Source organism: Lolium rigidum, chromosome 2 (assembly GCF_022539505.1).
Source record: "Lolium rigidum isolate FL_2022 chromosome 2, APGP_CSIRO_Lrig_0.1, whole genome shotgun sequence".
Taxonomy (NCBI): domain Eukaryota; kingdom Viridiplantae; phylum Streptophyta; class Magnoliopsida; order Poales; family Poaceae; genus Lolium; species Lolium rigidum.
The window spans coordinates 65,081,621-65,089,858 of record NC_061509.1 but is presented as its reverse complement, the minus strand read 5'-3'; positions in this window follow the sequence as shown (position 1 = coordinate 65,089,858).

The following is an 8,238-nucleotide window of genomic DNA, read 5'->3' as shown; positions in this document are numbered from 1 at the left end:
TTAATCATCCTTTGTGTTGCTTCAATGCCTTTTACTTTGAATCTATTGCTTTATGAGTTAACTCTTATGCAAGACTTTTTGATGCTTGTCTTGAAAGTACTATTCATGAAAAGTTTTTGCTATATGATTCGAGTTGTTTAGTCATTATCTTTTTGTTAGCAAACTATATATCATTGCTTTGAGTCACTTCATTCATCTCATATGCTTTACAATAGTGTTGATCAAGATTATGTTGGTAGCATGTCACTTCAGAAATTATTATTTTTATCGTTTACCTACTCGAGGGCGAGTAGGAACTAAGCTTGGGGATGCTTGATACGTCTCCAACGTATCTATAATTTGTTATGTTCCATGCTAGTTTTATGACAATACCAACATGTTTTAGTCATACTTTATAATGTTTTTATGCATTTTCCGAGACTAACCTATTGACAAGATGCCGCAGTGCCAGTTCCTGTTTTCTGCTGTTTTTGATTTCAGAAAACTTAGTTTACGAATATTCTCGGAATCGGATGAAACGAAAGCCCACGATCTTATTTTCCACGGAGTCTTCCAGAACACCGAAGAGGAGACGAAGAGGAGCCATGAGGCGGCCACACCATAGGGGGCGCGGCCCCACCTCCTGGCGTGCCGCCCTATGGGGTGGGCCCCTCGGGCACCCCCCGACACTGCCCCTTCGCCTATTTATTCCTTCCGTCGCGAAAACCCTAGTACCGAGAGCCACGATACGAGAAAAGTTCCAGAGACGCCGCCGCCGTCAACCCTACCTCGGGGGGTTCAGAAGATCGCCTCCGGCACCCTGCCGGAGAGGGGAATCATCACCGGAGGGCTCTACATCACCATGCCCGCCTCCGGACTGATGCGTGAGTAGTTCATCCTTGGACTACGGGTCCATAGCAGTAGCTAGATGGTTGTCTTCTCCTCTTGTGCTATCATGTTTACATCTTGTGAGCTGCCTATCATGATCAAGATCATCTATTTGTAATGCTACATGTTGTGTTTGTTGGGATCCGATGAATATGGAATACTATGTCAAGTTGATTATTGATCTATCATATATGTTATTTATGTTCTTGCATGCTCTCCGTTGCTAGTAGAGGCTCTGGCCAAGTTGATACTTGTGACTCCAAGAGGGAGTATTTATGCTAGATAGTGGGTTCATGTCTCCATTGAATGCGGGGGAGTGACGGCAACCCCTAAGGTTGTGGATGTCTTGTTGCCACTAGGGATAAAACATCAATGCTTTGTCTAAGGATATTTGTATTGTTTATATTACGCACGGTACTTAATGCAATTGTCTGTTGTTTGCAACTTAATGCTGGAAGGGGTGCGGATGCTAACCTGAAGGTGGACTTTTTAGGCATAGATGCATGCTTGGATGGCGGTCTATGTTCTTTGTCGTAATGCCCTAAGTAAATCTCATAGTAGTCATCATGATATGTATGTGCATCTCTGTTTGTCAATTGCCCAACTGTAATTTGTTCACCCAACATGCTATTTATCTTATTAGAGAGACACCACTAGTGAACTGTGGACCCCGGTCCATTCTTTTACATCTGAAATACAACCTACTGCAATCATTGTTCTCTTTTGTTTTCTGCAAGCAAACATAATTCTACACATCATACGTTTAATCCTTTGTTTTCAGCAAGCCGGTGAGATTGACAACCTCACTGTTAAGTTGGGACAAAGTAGTTTGATTGTGTTGTGCAGGTTCCACGTTGGCGCCGGAATCACTGGTGTTGCGCCGCACTACACTCCTTCACCAACAACCTTCACGTGGCCTTCATCTCCTACTGGTTCGATAAACCTTGGTTTCTTACTGAGGGAAAACTCGCTGCTGTACTCATCATACCTTCCTCTTGGGGTTCCCAACGGACGTGTGCTTTACCGTCACAAGGAGCTGCTTTTCTAACTCCCTACACGCCAGCATACTTCTCCCCCTTGAAAACGCAAATATTAAGAGGTATTCTTAAATGTTCTATTAGGATCTGGTAATAAAAGAGTTTGCATCCACACATAAACTATAGTTTGTGCTAACAACAATGCACATGAAAGGTAATAGACGCAACTGCTGCCAAAACAGGAATTTAGTTCATCTGTTCATCACATTATTGTCAAATACATTGGAAATTCAAAATCATAGAAATAATATCACAATTGGATACCCAAACATGTTAGTGTCAAATACATACAACACAATAAGTGTTATTGAACAAGAAATATCTAACACATGCATTGGGCGAAAACAAACTCATATAGCAATCTAACGGGAAACATCAATCACTGTTATCTGTTGACACATCTTGACTTACCAAGCTCTCCAGATAAGCATCATAGCTGCGTGGCCCAGTAGTGTGATGGTATAGAACCTTAGCACAATTTTCGTTGTTTTGATTACTGATTTCCTGAAATGGAAGGTATAGTTAGTACCAGTACTCATTATTAAGTTTAATGCACTAAATTCACTTATCCACTTCAACACCCATAAGCATGTACAATGCACCATCTTCAATTTTGTAAGGAACTGACCTTAATCTTGGGATCTGTCCTGCACAAGCTAGTCCACTCAAGGTCATTCATCGAACTGACGGGGATTTCTTTTGGCACATCACAGAGAGGAAGGCAATCGAAGTACTTTCTTTTAAGGACATGCCATTGATGATTAACACCTATCTGAAGGTACCTCCTACATGCTACTTTTACTGGTGAAGCATTTATATCCATATCAAACCTTACCTATAGAGTAGTGACATGAAAGAACATGCATAAGAATGAAAATCTCTTAAATCAGCTGTAACATTACAGTCGGGCAAAGGGCCTACAGTATATACTTACCCCAACTCTGTGGTTGTGGTAATAGTCAGAGAGGAGCCTAGTGTCCCCCTTGTACTTCCTCCACTGCGAACGCACATGCACATGGTTCTTGAACGTCTTGTAACATTCAGTTGCAAACTTTGCAGAGATTATAACTGACACCGGCCTTATCCTCCCTTTTGGAATGACCACTGGCAGTTTGCCAGCCGGTGATCGGTACAATCTGCTCGGTACTTCTCCCACGTTTTTTCTCCTTGCCACTACACATGTAGACAACTTGTGAGGTAATAATGATGATACTACAGACAAAATATGGAAGAAACAGGCAAAATACACCAAACATACCTTTAAGCCCATTACTAGGCAGGGTAGCCTCATCATGTTGAGCAAAAGTTGCACCAATGGTGAGATGGGATTGGTGACCAGGGTGAGGGGTTCCATGGCCTTCAACATAACTTTAGTTGGACCTTGAGAAACTATATTCTTTGTTGAGGTCAATTTGAACATGCAGGATTCCCTACTTGATGTAATGAACTACGTATTTGGCATCCTGAGGAAGCTCCATTGTATTTTTGTTCACGTGGAACACATCTTTTTGAAGTGATACACATTAATATTGTCGTAGTATTCTTCATTTTTGCAATAGTTTCTCTGGCCGATTGATATATTGAGGGGCAGAATTTTGTACAGTGCATCAGCCTCCATCCTGGAGAAAATGGTTGTATGTTGTCAAATATGGTAATCGAGCGAAGCTGGAAAACTTTATATGCATGTAGTAGTTATACATGTTGCCTTCATGCATATTGTTCATTATTTGCCAATAGAAAAAAGTTTGTTGAACAAATGACAGTCCAGGGCTTTGGATCAAGCAAACAAAGATTCAGAATTATAGCAGAAAAGACGCTAACATGCAGGGACTTGGATGAATCAAACAAAAAAACAAATTTAGCAATAAATCTTCATTTCTGTAATTCATTTTGATTTTATCATGTGCTTTATAGGTTCACCTTTCCCTATGTTAAATTTATAGCAAAAAAGGTCCTTAATGAGAAGGTTTATGCAAATAACCTTATTTGTCTCCTTCAACTTTCGGTCATATTCTTCTAAGATTGCACAGTCCTTACTTTTTTTTCGAAAAAGGGCGCTTTATTAGTTCAAAGTTTGTCGTAATACACCCGGCCTCTGCATAGCTAGGATGCACACAGCCGTTCAGGACACTAATCGGGAAATAAAAGGAAGTACAAAGAGATGGCACATAGAGGTAAACGGATCATGGTGAAGGAGCCGCTATCCGTAGACTATGCAGCCACCCATGTCGGGTAATAAACTCCTTGGCCGAATTCTCCAATCGTGTAGACACCTCCATAAAGAGGTCGCGGTCCTCCAATCGCTGAAGCAGCGACCATGAACGGAGCGTAGCCGTAGTTCTGTAGATAACTCTGCATAAGAGAAGAATTTTTGTCATTGAAAACCTTGTCATTCCTACATAGCCGGAGCGACCATATAACGGCTAGCGCTCCCACCACTGATAAGACCCCTAAACCTAACCTCTATCCCATTTAGCCAGTTGCCAAAAATGTTTGCAATGCTGCGGGGAGGGTATAAGCTTGATCCTATCTGAATGATCGACCATATAGCTTTGGCAAATTGACATTGAAAGAAAAGATGTTTAATTGTCTCGTCCTCTTGGCAGAAAACACATCTCTTACTTCCATGCCAATTCCTTTTGGCAAGGTTATCTTTGGTGAGGATAACACCACGACGAAGGTACCAAGCAAAGACCTTCGTCTTTAGTGGAATCCTCAACTTCCAAATCCTTTTATTGTTATAAACCGGTTGAATAGGTTGAATCAAAGCTTCATACATGGACCTCACTGAGAATTTACCATTCTTAGTAAGTTCCCAGCGAAATAGATCTTTCCCTTGGACCAACTGAACTAGAGCTAGTCTTTCTAGCAGTTCATTCCAGTTAGTCAAGCGGAGACCGACTACATTACGTCGGAAGGTCATAGTTGGTGGAGAGGTTTCCATCACCCTTTGGAGGGTTATGTCCTTATGACGTACGATCCTATATAAAGCTGGATATCTTGTTCCGGAGAGTAGTTATTCCCAACCACATATCCTCCCAGAAACGAATTTCCGACCCATCCCTAATGGAGAAAGAGCCATGCGGAAAGAAGTGCTTCTTAGTAGCCATAATGCCGGCCCAGAAATGTGAATCTCCTGGTTTCCACGAAACCTGAGACATTGCTTTCGAGCCTACATACTTCCTTCTTAACAAGGTTTGCCATACCCCATCCTCAGTTAAGAACCTAGCCAACCATTTTCCTAGTAGGGCCTGGTTCTTAACCTCTAGATCGTGGATACCAAGTCCGCCTTGATCTTTGGGACGGCATACGACACTCCATTTGGTCAACCGATATTTTTTCTTCTCACTATCTCCTTGCCAAAAGAATCTAGATCGGAGATAGTCCAATCTATGAAGAATTCCTTTCGGCGAGTTGGAAGAATGATATCATATATAGTACCATATTCGTGAGTACTGAATTTATGAGCACCAATCTTCCACCAAGAGATAGTAACTTTCCTTTCCAACTGCTCAGTCTTTTCTGCAATCTTTCCTCGACCATTTTCCATTCAGCTAGGGTAAGCCTCCGATAATGAATCGGAATACCTAAGTAGCTAATTGGAAAAGATCCTAATCCACAGCCGAATAATTCGGCATACTGGTTGGCTTCGTCTTGGGCATCACCGAAACAAAACAATTCACTTTTATGGAAATTAATCTTTAGACCCGATAACTGCTCGAAAGCTGATAGGATTAATTTCAGGTTTCTTGCCTTTTCGAGATCATGGTCCATAAAGAGAATTGTGTCATCGGCATATTGCAGAATAGATAGTCCCCCATCAACCAGATGGGGCACCACTCCTTCAATCTGACCATCTATCTTGGCACGCTCTATTAGAATAGCAAGCATATCCGCCACAATGTTGAATAACATTGGGGACAGAGGATCGCCTTGTCGTAAACCTTTCTTTGTTTGGAAATATCTACCAACGTCATCATTGACTTTGATGGCGACACTTCCACCAAAGATAAAGTTATTAATTAGAGCGCACCATTCCGTAGAAAAGCCTTTCATTCGAAGTGTTTGTTGGAGGAAAGACCATTTAACTTTATCATAAGCCTTTTCAAAGTCGATTTTGAGTATGACTCCATTCAACTTTTTGCGGTGCATCTCATGTATCGTCTCATGCAATGTCACGACACCATCAAGGATGTATCGACCTTGCATAAACGCTGTTTGAGTTGGACGCACTACATGATCAGCTACAGAATTAAGTCTAATAGTCGCCACCTTAGTAAAAATCTTAAAAGAAACGTTCAGGAGACAAATAGGCCTGAACTGTTGGATGCGATCAGCGTCGTTAACCTTAGGGAGAAGAATGATCTCCCCAAAGTTGATACGAAAGAGATCTAACTGTCCACTGTGAAGTTCGTGAAACAATTCTAGGAGATCATTCTTAATTGTATCCCAGAACGTTTGGTAGAACTCAGCTGGGAAGCCATCCGGTCCAGGTGCCTTGTTGTGCTCCATCTGGAAAACTGCTTTCCTAATTTCCTCCTCCGAATATGGGGCGGAAAGGAGAGCGTTCTCCTGAGGGGACACCTGTGGGATATCATCTACTCTGGTTTCATCCAAAGTTATGTGTGAATCCTCAGGTGCCCCAAACAAATTTTTATAATAAGTAGTAATGTATGCCTTAAGTTGCTCCTGACCCTCGATCGTCTCATCATCCTGTACCAAGGAATGAATACGTTTCTTTCTATGTCTGCCATTTGCGACACTATGAAAGTATCTCGTATTCGAGTCCCCTTCCAGTAAGAATTGAGCCTTCGATCGCTGTTACCACTTGAGTTCCTCATCACGTAATAGACCGGCTAACTTCGCATTGTTTTGATTCTTAAGGTCAAGTTCATGCATTGTCAGCCGCCTATATTCCGCGATTGCCTCTAATTCGTCAATTGACGTAGAGAGATTGAGTTTCTCCTGTTTGAGCAAACCCGCCGTATGTCGAGCCCACCCTCCAAGGTATTTTCGCACAGCCCTAAGCTTGCAATTCCACCTTTGTATTGGAGAGCCAGCGACATAGTGTTGTTCCCATACATTCTTAACCATATCCGAGAACCCCTCTCTAAGTAACCATCCAAGTTCGAATTTGAATGGGCGTTTAGGGGGTGAAGTTGGCATCCCGGTAGTTAATAGAATGGGAGCATGATCCGACAAGGATTCGATCCTAGGAAGAGCGCGTACGGAGACCAAAGGGAATTTAGATTCCCAGTCTGAATCCATTAGCACTCTATCTAGTTTCTCATATGTCGGATCAGGTAGGTTGTTTGCCCAAGTGAATTGGCACAGTCCTTACTGCTGTATCATATCTTCACATTTCTCCTATAAATGTTGAAACACTACCCTCTCAACCAGGCCATCTCAAAGGGGCAAACGAATCTGGGTCGTCCAATCAGGTTGCAACAGTAACTCTCAAGTCCCACTTTTCATCACAGCCGTTCGATCGCTGACTTTTCTACTCACTTGTTCATCCTCCAAGCAAGTCCATGACGCATGGGACCGAGTACACGCGGGATCCACCGAGCAGAGGGAGCGATGCTGCTCGTCCGTGTCGCGTGCTTTGGCTATTTTCTCGTGGGAGTGGGTGGACAACGCCTCGTCTCGCCCTAGCTGGCCAATCCCCATCTCCCCTCCCATCTGCCCAATCCTCATCTCCACCTCCCTCCGCCGCCTCTCCTTGGCCGACCTCCACCTTCCGCCTGGACGCGGCCATAGCAGCGGCAGAAAACGTGCGGCGAGATCAAGGAGGGTAGATGGCGGCGGCGACCGGAGGCGCCGGGCGCGGCCAGGGACGGGCCGACGCGGGCGGATCCGCGGCGACCGGAGGCGGCGGTGGCGGCGGCGACCGGAGGCGCCGGGCGCGGCCAGGGACGGGCCGACGCGGGGCGGATCCGCGACGACCGGAGGCGGCGGTGGCGGCGGCGACCGGAGGCGACGGTCGCGGACAGAGACGGGCCGGAGTGGGGGCGGCCGCCTCAAGAGGAGGGAGCTGGGAGACCGGCGGCCGCCGCGCATCGGCGACCTCGGCCTCCCCGCGCATCCTCCTGGCGGAGCCACCACCGTTGCTCGTCGTCTTCCGAGAGCTCGCCGGCGCAGTTGAGCGGCGAGCAGACGGGGCTGGCCGACGGTGAGGAGGTGTCCGCCGGGCAACGCCGCTGCGGCGATGCCACGTCAAGAATCGCGGCATGAGTTTCTCCCTATTTTGCTCAGAGGTAGTTTATGCCATGAGCAGCTAACCGCCTTCTCCGCCCTCCTCCCATCCACGAGTGGCCGTCGATCTGGAGCTACA